This window comes from Bidens hawaiensis, unplaced genomic scaffold, assembly GCF_021521415.1.
Source record: "Bidens hawaiensis isolate Kalapana, Puna unplaced genomic scaffold, B.hawaiensis_p1.1 tig00023535_1, whole genome shotgun sequence".
Classification (NCBI taxonomy): Eukaryota; Viridiplantae; Streptophyta; class Magnoliopsida; order Asterales; family Asteraceae; genus Bidens; species Bidens hawaiensis.
This window is the reverse complement of record NW_027505034.1, coordinates 208,641-221,328: the sequence shown is the minus strand read 5'-3', so window position 1 is coordinate 221,328 and position 12,688 is coordinate 208,641. Positions and strand designations below refer to the sequence as shown.

Here is a 12,688-nt window from a genome sequence, read left to right as displayed (position 1 = left end):
ATCACGAGAATTGTATGATATACAGGAAGTTATAAAGAAAGAGAAGTTATTTGTTATTTGGTTATGTAACTACAGTAGAATAAAAAAACAAATACTTATTTAAAATTTTTAAACGACCTAACTTTACTATTCAAAAAGGGCTAATGACAACTTGTTTCTGTGTACCTTTCATTTCAATGTAAACACTACTTGTTGATTATAAAAATAAAAGGAATTTGAATGTCTAAAAAAATTATAAATCATATTATAATATAGTTCGACTTTTATTTGCAGTATTGCATTTTGCTCTCAAGCTCAAAAGATGAGATAACTTCGATTTTTTAAGAAAAATATTTGGCGTAGATGCGCTGTTTATAAGGCAAATTTCTTGCGCTTGTTGATAGTTGAACTCAAAAGTCAAAACTTAAGAGATTTTGTTTCTATCACTTGACCACTGACCCAGGACTAAATATGGTGGTTTTACGTAGATTTTTTATACGCTCGTTACATTTTGGTGTACAAAAACAAATTTTCTAAAAGGCATGCTATTTTTTACCTAAAAAATATAGAATTCAAAAAAATAGAAAATGTTGGTAAAGTGGATTCTTGATAAATTGGTCCAAAATCTTAATATTATGGCAAAGAGGTTTCTTTGGTGTCACGCATGATTTCTTTCATTGGTTGTTATCCTTTGCTCACTCACTATCAAGTCCCTACCAATACCATACGAGCTCAACTAACATTCGAATGTCAACTATCTGACGGTGTTGATTATTGATTAATGTAACAAACACAAATGAACCAACCGGTATTGAGAGAGTTAGACAAAACCACTTAAATCAGTCTGATTTTCAAAACATTATTTATGTTTTTTTTTTCTTTTTTGTTACTCATGGGACTTGAACAGTTGAACCCTCTTTATGTTGGCCCAGACGGATCAAACAATCATATCTAACGAACTTATCAATCAAACAAACACAAGATATTGGGGTAACGACCGTCGACTCTTTTCATATAATCAAACGAACATAACAAACGAACTTCACGAACTTATCAAACGAACATGGAAATGAGACTCATTGACTCTCTCTTAAACCTCTCTTAACTCTCACTCAATTCTCTCTAATAAAACTAATAAACTAAATCCTATTTATAGACCTACTAAACTTCTTCTCCAAGACATACCTTTCCTAAACCTATTATGATTCAAATACCTAAATTAAAACATAATTAAATAAACCTTTAACTTTACTAATAATTCAAGATTAAACCTTCATTCTATACGATGTATTAGATAAGGTTTTAGCTTTTCAAAGAGTGAGGATTAAAGTTCCATCGTCAAATAATGTGTAATAATTTAGAAATAAAGTTAGATATGACGACGTAGAAACAACCATGAGTTGAACAAACCAATTTCTAGGCTGAGATCAAGTCAAACTAGTAGGTGCGATTCAAGAGCTTACTTGGTTTATCTAGAGTTAGAGGTGGACATGCATCATTTCGGTTCGGCTATGAGCTAAAGTTGAACATCTAATCACATTTTTGATGTTTTGGATTCTGATTCCATTCGGTTTTTCTTATAACTAATATGTTAACTAAGCTAACCATCACTTAATCATATGCTTGGAACATGGTCGACTCAAGTTAAGTTCAATTACTAATTCTAATTATATCTTTAAACAAATAAAATATTAACAATTTTTTTTTAATTTGGTTCAAGATACATCAAATTGTTTACAGAAAATAATAACTATATTAACTGGATTTTTGCATGTTTGGTTAATTCGGTTATTTATACACACATAATCGTTTAAATTGGCTATTAAAACATTATTTTTTTTGGACGACCAATAAATTCTCCAAATGAGTTACTGACTAAATTCACCACATTAATATACACTCGTCTTTAGATCTACGAAAAAACCCTCAGTCCCTCACCTAAGGCCAATGGCCATAAACATTCGTTTGAAGGTACGACAATGAGTTTATTAAAGAATTATAACCAAGCAATCATTTCTTCTATATATTATTTTATGTTCTTCTATTTTCTAAGTTATTTTAATTAAGATTTGATTATTCTGATTTTATGCTCAAATCTACTAGAGTTGTTATCAAACCAGTTATGGAATATGAATAGAATGAGAATCAAGTGGGACGCGTACAATGAGACAAATGCAAAGTGGTCAGATGCAATCACGGGATCACTATTGCTGACACGGGAATACAAATATATATGTTTATACTATGTATAATTTAAAGTTATGTGTAACATTGCTACTACGTGACACCCTTTAAAACAAGTTTATATTATCTTTATATCAATAGTTAATAAGTAAGATTTGAACCTAGAAGCCTATATTTTTTTATAGTATCATGAAGATTACATTGCAAATTGCATACTTATTTATATATAGTGTTTTCTTTAAAATATTTGTAGAATCAATACCTTTAATTAGAGGCAACATATATAGTTTGTAAAAGGGTTCACACCCATTTTTATTTCTCTAAACAAATTCAAAAATTATAAAGAAAATTATGGACCCCTTTGACACCCTTCGTTTCCACAATAAACAACTTTTATAAAACATATTCATGGGCAACTCCAGTAATTTTAAGTCTAAGCTTCCAAAATGTTAAGATTTTCTTTCTTTAAAATATGTTTAGGATTTAGTTTAAAAAATGTTTATTGGTTTTTTGATGTTTTCAAACAATTACATGTATAATAATGAGCTCTTAAGCCACTCGGACTCAATTCTACAAACTTTGCATTTTTTAAACCTGAAACCATGCCAAAGAAAAAAAAATGTAAAGTATCATCAAAGTTCGTTTGTTTGTTGTGACGGTTCTTCTTGAATACCAAATATACGAGGTCATGGGTTCTAGATTTCTTGTAGCTCCACTTCATTTTTTGCTAACTTCTCCACCCCTTTGTAAGACTCCAATTTCTAAAGACATGTCTATTGTAGGGGTCCATTTCTAGTAGTTATGCACGGCATTCGAATCTAGACAATACCATTCATGACCTGTAGTATACGACAGCTGATGGTCAAGGTGCATTATATGGGAAAGAAAAGATACGTAAGCCCTTGCCGGCAAGAATAACTAAGTCTATAACCATATACTTGATATTTAACATATAATATTTCTCAAGTGAGTTGAATAACAGATCAAATGAGCTTTGATCGCCCCATTGTCAGAGACAAAATATCAGAAGGACCGGGTGTGAACTCACTGTCATTTTTTCGCTTAACAGGGTAAATTTTCGCGATTTTGTTCAAAAAATATTGTAGGTATTGAACACGGTCATTTCCGAAATATTGGGTCCGTGACTAAGCTCAAACTTCACCGCTGCTCATTATCATTCTTTTGCTTATCTATGAATCTCATAGCATTCAAATAATTTCTAGCTAGCCTCCCAAAAACATATGTTAACTAAAAGAAAATTGTAAACACTTATAAAACACAAACAAACACTTGGTCACACTCTATACACCAAATATAAAGTGTACCTCATATTTTTTTATATATTTATATATATATACCTCCCTCTACATACTCTATATATACTATTTAAGCACCAATATATAAACCATTGGTTACACTCCACACCAAAACATAAACCATAACCCCCACACCATGCATACCAATAACCTCTTCACATTAATCCTCTCAACTCTCTTCATATTCACACTCACACTCTTTACCCACACCAAAATTACCAAAAACCCCATCCCACTCCCACTATTCACACACCCTACCCCCCATCACATACACCTCAACAAACACACACAAACAATATTATTAACCCCTCACACACACTGCAACACCACACGTTACCACACACTCTGTATCCAAACACTAGCTTCAATTGCACCAGAGCTCAAATCCAAATCGCTACCGGAGATCATCTCAGGTATGATTAACCAGACCGTCACAGACGTCCGGTTAACTGACTTCAACGTCACCGCGATCCGCCGGAGGTTAGCGCGATTGAGATTCACGCGCTGGACGACTGCCACTCGCTGTTTGAGGACACCGTCACAGCGCTCGAATCCGCAATCGACGGAGTGAAGCGTTTGCATGACGGTAACGTTAAAACGTTACGACGTGCAAACGCTTCTCTCCGCTGCCATGACGAATCAGGACACGTGTCTTGACGGATTCGCGGGTAGTAATAAAAGGAACAGAAACAAAGTTAGGAGATATTTTCGTCGATCTGTGCGCCAGATTGCGCGTAAAGTTAGTAATTCTCTCTCATTGCTAAAGAAAGTAAACGCCACGTCACAATCAATATATCCAGCGTCAAAATCACTATATCCAATGTCAGGTGGATATCCACATTGGTTAAGGAAGAAGGATAGATTGTTATTGCAAGCTCCCATGGCGAGTACTGATACTATGGTTTACGATTTGGTGGTGGCGAAGGATGAGAGTGGTAATTTTACGACGATTATAGACGCGTTGAATGCAGCTCCCAATATGAGTACTACTAGGTTTGTTATTTATGTTAAAGCGGGCGCGTATTATGAGTATTTGGAGATTGATATTAGGAAGACGATGATAATGTTGGTTGGTGACGGGATTGGGAAGACGATGATTAAAGGGAACCGGAGCGTTGTCGACGGGTGGACTACGTTTCGTTCTGCTACTGTAGGTAAGTAACAGTATTTACTTTTTAGAACGACAACTATATTATATAAAACGGATAAGAAGATAAAAGAATAAAAGTATGCATGAAAAATATTTAGTGGAATTACAATTTACGAAAAGTTGGTCCACGTAATAATAATATTTTAGGAGTTGGGTTAGACATGATTTGATAATAATTGGGATTGATAATATTTAAAATAGTTGTAAAATGAAATATTGCTTATCCCACTACTTGCATGAAATTGAAGTTTAAAGTTTAAGCATTATATGTGTGGAAGGTAGATAGAATAGGATAATATAGTTGAAGATGCTAACTTGCCTTTACATAAGTCTTCTATTTTATATAAAGTTACTTTCCATACTTTCTATAAATAGTTAGAACTCGTCGTATAGTACTGATTTAGTTTGAATTAGGGTTTAATGAGTGGGGTTAATCGTGCTTATAATACACGTTTGATACTTCGACTTTAGACGCAACTAGTGGCGAAGCTTGGACTAAGACTCCGAGGGGCCGGATTCAAAATGTATACAAAATTTCACAAAGGGGACGGGCTTGAATTACCAGCCAAAAACAGCTATATTTACACTACGTATAAAAATTTTCGGCCGAAAACAGGTAAAAGAACAGGGGGACCGGGGTGGCCTCGGGCCCTAAGAAATCTTCGCCATTGGTCGCAACTGATTTAAAACACACTTAATAGTTAACTACCGTTGGTTCAAAGTAAAGACGTTGAAATTACTTGTAGGCCAAGCTTGAGATTTAAAAAAAAAAATCCTTAAACCACTTAAATTTACTTATGAGCTCTTTTAGGTTAAAGTCTTAAAACAAGTTGAGCTCTAGTTGAATTAGGGTGTAAGCCAACCAATCAAGTCGAGCTTGATTTATATAACATACGAGAGCTAAGAGCTCGAGCTCGAGCTCAAGCTCTAAACTTACTACTAGTTTCTCAAGTTCAAGTTTGTCTTTACTCATCCGTTTATTTATTGGTTATGTACCTAATTTCTTTAAATATTTCTCTATGTATCATAATATATGTTGTTTAATCATTTAATAATAGCTAATGTATTTAAGTAACACTTTTAAGTAATATCCTCATTATGCTCGTGAGTTGTGAGTCTATTTAAACTCGATAAGTGAAGTTCGGGTTCATACACATTTTCTAAACGACTTTTTTTTATACTTTAGATTTCCTTGAGTAAGTATTCTAGTGCAACGAATTTGATTAGCTCTCGAGCAGCTTGTCTCATTTACACTTTGATTTGATTATAATTTATGTATACCTCTAATTCTATTGTCATATGTTTAAATATATATAATAACAAATACAATATACTAAATAGTTACAAGTTATACATATTAGAATTTAGAAGTATATAACAAATACAATGTACTAAATAAAACACATCACATGTGTGTAGCCAGTAGCCCATATTAAACAATAAGAATCTAAAAGCCGACATTCAAAGTGTCATAATTAAACTGATTAATTTCTCTAAATAATAATTACGTGATTTGGAACAAATATAATATTGGATATTTGTAATTTGGTATATTCGAATTGTATAAAACAATATATAGGAGTGGGGATAAGTTAAAATGGCAGGCGGGCTGGGCCAGCCCAACCACTTTCCTTTAATTAAATGAGTAGGGCCCAATGAAGTCACGGAAAGTCTAAGCCTCTGTCACCCGACAGTCGGTTGCTTTTTATCCGTGGATGTTGTTTGTGTTCAACCCATCAATGCACATGTTCACTTCATGTTTAGATTTAGAAGAGAGATATCTAACATTTAGTTGTTTAAACATAAGTGAACAAAGCTTGTGAGAGGTGATTAGAAGAGAGGAAAGGAAGAGAGAATAAGCTGACAAGACTTATCCATTTTATGTATGCATTGTGGATGCTCTTAGGTTAGGTTCTGACTTTCAACACAAATTTAGAATGAGCTGACTCATAGAATAATAGAATTACTTTAGGCAATGGTTATTCACACACCATTTTTGATTATTCACACACCCTCTTAACACACATATTATCTTTATATACACCCTATAAAGGGTGTATGAATAACACATCCCCTTACTTTATAGTTCATACTTTATACAAGGTTTTATCTATGTATTATTGTTTTTATTTTTCATTACTCATATTTATATATTTTTTTAGAGTTTATTTTTATTTATTATAAAAAAATTAATAATATATTCATGGTGTGATGATGAAAGTGTTTCGTAAATAAATAATATGTTATAACTCGTTTAAAATCTATTTGGGTTTGTGAGACCCATGACATGTTTATGTTATTGGATGTTAATTTCTAGTATATATCCTTATATTATTGGATTTTCATATTAAATATTTGGTGAGAATAATTTTTAATATAATGGGCTGTTATAACCCGTTTAATAGTTATCTGGGTTTGGTAAGACCCATACCCATGAAGTCGGGTCAAATGCATGAAAAACTTTTATAAATAAAACAATTTTGTGGCTTGAGATGATATAGGAAACAACTACAAAGTTTTTTAAAGTTTCGTTTATATATATATATATATATTTAAGATATTCCTATTTTAATTACATTTTAATTTTATAATAATAAAATATGTTAATACTTTAAAAAAGAATTATATAATGTATGATGGTGTAATTAACTATGTACTTGGTCTATAAATATTATTTTTTCTATTTAGAAAATATAAAATTATCATATTTTTAAGTTGAAATTTTAAGACACCAAAAACAAAACAAAAAATTTGTTATATGCTTATGTAAAGCGTCACAAGGTTGTCTTTCAAAGTTTTGTGAAGCGAGCTCAGTTGCCTAAGGGCCACCCGAGCCTGATAGTTTCGTTTTGTCATAGACTCATCAATATCAAGAGAGTGACAATAGCTCTAGGTTAGTAGTGCATTCGATTGTAAACAAATCTATGCACATTCAATTTCCAAATTATCGAGGATATGACACTTCATTTAGTTCATTACAGTCTTTCTTTAGAAATGTCACTTAATGATAATATCCTTGTTATATCAACATTTTCCTAAAATAGGGGTAAACATAAAACAAATTTTACATTTTTAAATCACAAAACATGTGTTTTTAAAGTTTAGATATATATGTATGCACTAAAGTAAGTTTAGATCTATTTTTGTACATGAAAGTACTATCTTTATGATATAACATAATATAAAGTGTATTTTATTTTGATAGAAATTTATCGTTTTTTTTATTTAAAGTAAGATTTTGATTACATGACATTTTTAACCTATTAGTCTTTTATTTGTGTCATATCTTGGGATGCAGATTGTAAATTCCAAATTGACATATTGTATTACATGTTTGGAATTAATATAAAGTTTTAATATTATGCAAGACGTGTTTTGTCATATCTTTCAACACTCTGTAAGTATTAAAAGTAATAACTTCTGTTGAGTAAATTATGTAAGATTTGAGCTGCATTATAATTAGAAAAGGCTTTTAACCAATTTGATTTGTTTATGGCATTAGGGTGTTTAAGTTAAGTTTAATTTATGAAAGAGTAAACTGCGATTTCGTTCTTGTGAGTTATTTAAATATGTGGTTTAGGTCAAATAGTTTCAAATTTGCGAGTTTCATCCAAGTGGTTTCATTTCACTTACAATTAAACCGACATCACTAACCCCGTTAAGCATTGTCGTTAAACCCATCAGTGTGGCCCTCATGTGAGGGGCAATTTTGTCTTTTTTTTCCAAATAATTCTCAGTCGTAATTTGCAAGCATCTTCACGTGAGGGTTTTGGGGTGTATTTGAAAAAAAAAGGGACAAGACTGCCCTTAACGTAAGGGCACGCTAATGGCTATAACGACAAGACCTAACGGGGTTAGTGGGGTTGAGTTTAAGTGCATGTGAAATGAAACCATAAGGACGAAAATCACATATTTAAAATTATTGGACTAAAACAACATATTTAGATAAACCACGTGAACGAAAACGCAGTTCACACTTAATTTATTATGGAAAAGAAAGTAATTTATGTTCACCAATTTATGTTCACCAATAAGCATGAGTGAAGCACCTCTTAAATTTTAAGAGGTACAATCACTAATGCATTCAATTTTGAAAATATAAGGGCAATATAGTATTTGTGACATCTTATACGGTTATAAATGGTTACTTTAGAAAATATTTACAAAAGTAATCATTCAACTTCAATACAACTTTGTTAATTTATAAATTAGTTACATATAAACCCTCTATCTTTACCCATTTAATTGACAAATTCATTAAAAAAATTTATTTCTTCAATATCTTTTAAAATATTAGGTTTTAAACAAAAACAAATTTACCATTGCAACATGCTTATTTTTGTTGACGTTTCAATATAAAATTTGTTTTATTTTGAGGTGTTTATTATTACGTACAAGTCAATTAAGCACAAGAGTACAACTCAAATATGCAATTATGAACCTAAAATATAATTACAAATTTAACCCTTCAACTATACTCAACTTTTGTAAATTTAATTAATAATTACTCTTCCATCCCCTTTAGTTTACCCATATAGTCATCTATATTCTTTTTCTTTGTTTTTCATTTATATCTTTGAATATAATACGTATTAATAATTTTCAAACACACAATTACGACGTGTTTATTTTTGTCGGCGTTCCAATGTAAAAATATTGATGCGCATGTTATAACAAAAATGATTTAGTGTCATTTAAGAAAAAAGTATCAATTTTGGTTCAAGTTAAAATGACATCAAAATGAGTTTTGATCATTTTTTTAAATACTTTTATTGTTTCGGATCAACGATTGAAGACTTTGACAGGTCAAAACGCATTTGAGTTATAACTGGATATAAGCCAAATAAGTTTAGGTCATTATAAAAAAAGATTAAAATTTTGTTTAGGTCAAAACATGTAATAATAAAATGAGTTTTGAGTCATTTAAAAAAAATTGTCAATTTTGGTTCTGATTAAAACATATTATAAGCATAATGAGTTCGAGTCATCTTAAAAAAATGGTTTTGGTTTGCGTAAAAACGATTATATTCAAAATGAGTTTAGGTGATGTTAAAAAATATTAATTTTGGATTAGCCAAAACATTAAATCTTTGGTCGTTTATGAAGGTTTCAAAAGACTCTAAAATAACCGTGACTAACATAGTAGATTTGGTTCAGGTCAAAATGCCCAGCAAAATGAGTTTCAATCATTTTTTTTAATATTTTTATTTTTTCGGGTTAACGACCGAGGACTTTGATATGTTAAAATGTATTCGAGTTATAACTGGATGTAAGCCAAATGAGTTTAGGTCATTATAAAAAAAATTATTTTGTTCATATTAAGATGGGTAATAAGTAAAATGAGTTCGGGGCAATAAAAAAACTGTCAGCTTTGATTCTGGTTAGAGCATTTTATAAGAATAATGAGTTTGAGTCATCTTTAAAAAAAATATGTTTTGGTTTGCGTCATAACAATTATATACAAAAACGAATTTATGCTCAGCAAAGACTTCCAAAATAACCGTGACTGCTATAATAGATTTGGTTCAGGTCAAAATGATTAGCAAAATGAGTTTCGATCATTTTTCTTAAACTACCATACCACGGGTATAAAACTTGGTTTTTATGATTCGTATTGTAATTGTAACGTACAAAAAGCAACATTCATTTTTTATAAAAAGCGTATCGTACCATATGTTTAAAAGGTTGCAACTACCAAAAATCCGTTTAAATATATTATCGTCACCGCAGCATCGCGCGGGTATACTACTAGTTTAAACAAAATAGTCACTTATTTTCTCTTTAAATTAAACATTTTACCCGCCAAAAAATATATAAACTTTGTACTCATTTTCCTCTTGTTTCATATGACAACTATCTAACTCTCCTATGAATTATTTCAGCTGTTACGGGCACCAATTTTATAGCCAAAGGTATCACCTTTGAGAACTTCGCCGGGACTGCGAAACACCAGGCGGTGGCGTTACGAAGCAACTCCGATTTCTCGGTATTCTACCAATGCAGCTTCATTGGCTACCAAGACACCCTCTACGTCCACTCCTTCCGTCAATTCTACCGCGAATGTGACATTTATGGCACCATTGATTTCATCTTTGGCAACGCGGCTGTCGTGTTCCAAAAATGCAATTTATATGCCCGAAAACCGGATCTCAATCAGAAAAACTTGTTCACCGCTCAAGGTAGATAAACCGCTAAGTAGGGATGTTCAAAACTGGATAGCCCGGAGTTTCGGATAAATTCATATATATATGAATACATATCCCTTTGGCCAAATACGAAAAAAAATGTTGGCTTTAAATTAGTTAAGTAAATGAGTTTAAATATCAATAATATATTTTTTTAAATATATATATATATATATATATAATTAAAAAGAAAAAATTCAGGCTTATCAGGTGCGGGGCCGGGTCAGTCGTCCACCCGTCTCTGCCTCATAGCTGGCTTGACGAATATCCGATTTCTGAAAAAAAAAAGTATTTAATAACTTTAAAAAAATATTTAAGAATTATAAAATAATCGAGAAAATTATTTAAAATTTGTCCAAAATATCTTAGATTTATCCAAAATTTCCAAAAATTTTCTAATTAATAACTCTTGTTTAATTTTTAATTTTTCTTTCCGGTTATTGCTCTTCATATATTAAATAAATGATTCAGTCACAATAAATGAGTGCATAAGCGGGCAATAAGCTGTTTAATAACTTTTAAGAAAAAATTTCAGTTAATTTGGACATCTGAAAATTTCTAAAATCATATCCGAATACGAAATTTTATATCCGAATTTTGGATAATTCGGTTTTCTTTTTCACGCCCGTGTCACAAAGTGTGTAAAATGAAAATTGTATTAGTTTTAATTCCAATTAGAATTTCTACAATATGTGTGATTAAATACTCAACCCATATTACTTAATATTATTAGATATTATTATGGACCGTGTGCTCACACTAATAATGTCTAATAATAATATAATCCAATAATTATCTAACATTATTTTAATTACATTTTGTCTAATAAAGGTCGAGACGATCTGAACCAGAACACCGGCATTTCCCTTATAGAATGCAAAATAGCGGCGGGCTCAGAACTCATTCCAAACCAAACGATGTTCAAATCGTACCTAGGGAGGCCATGGAGAGAGTATTCTAGGACCGTCGTCATGCGGTCCTACATAGGAGACCTAATTGATCCAGCCGGTTGGCTTGAATGGTCCGGTAATTATTCGTTAAGCACACTTTATTATGGAGAGTATATGAATAGAGGGCCGGGTTCAAATACGACTAGTAGGGTTACTTGGCCCGGGTATAAGGTGATTGTTAACTCGACTGAGGCCGCGCAGTTTACGCTTGGGAGTTTTATTCAGGGGGATCAGTGGTTGAATGCTACTGGAGTTCCTTATTATGTTGGATTGAATTGAAAATGGAGGGTTTTTTAATGGGATTACTTAGCATATTATATTTATAGAATTGTTGTTAGACTATAAGGTGTACATACCATTTTACCTCTTATTCTATTACGTCACATCAGCGCCACATCATACATCAGTCTACTCCACTATTTTCAACAATATCATAGAAATGGTTATCATTTCTCCACATTCCTCTCTTTCTAAATATAATAATATTAATATAAGTAGAGTTAATTTAATATAACTTTAATAAAAATATTAAATTTTGTGTACAAACGTAAAATAAAAAAAAAATAATTTTCGAGTACTCATCGTTGTGGAGTAGACAAAAACGTAAATAGTTCGCTAAGCTTGCCGGTTCAAGCACGTGTCAAAGTCGTTTATGAGACAAAAAAATGTTTTTTTTTTCAAAAAAAAAATCCGTTTTCGTTAAAAATTATACCGGAATGTTCATAAAAAAATTTATACAAACCTATGTATTTAGTTTTTAAGAAAATTAACAAAAACAAATTATTAACAAAAAACAATTTAACCTAATTAAATAAATAAGAAGTTTTTTTTTAAATTATAATTAAAATATTAAATTACAAGGTTAAAAACAAGTCCACGTTCTTCTCCTCTGTGACTCCACCCCATGAGACCTGCAACTTCTCA

The 12,688-nt window shown here is 31.4% G+C and overlaps 1 pseudogene across 1 annotated transcript; it reads left to right on the top strand.

Annotated features, from left to right (window-relative positions):
* Positions 1 to 3,277: 3,277 nt before the first annotated feature.
* LOC143610016 (pectinesterase-like) lies at positions 3,278 to 12,053 on the top strand (annotated as a pseudogene). Its single transcript, XR_013149515.1, has 3 exons — positions 3,278 to 4,633; positions 10,512 to 10,808; positions 11,646 to 12,053. The product of XR_013149515.1 is annotated as a pectinesterase-like (transcript).
* Positions 12,054 to 12,688: the final 635 nt, after the last annotated feature.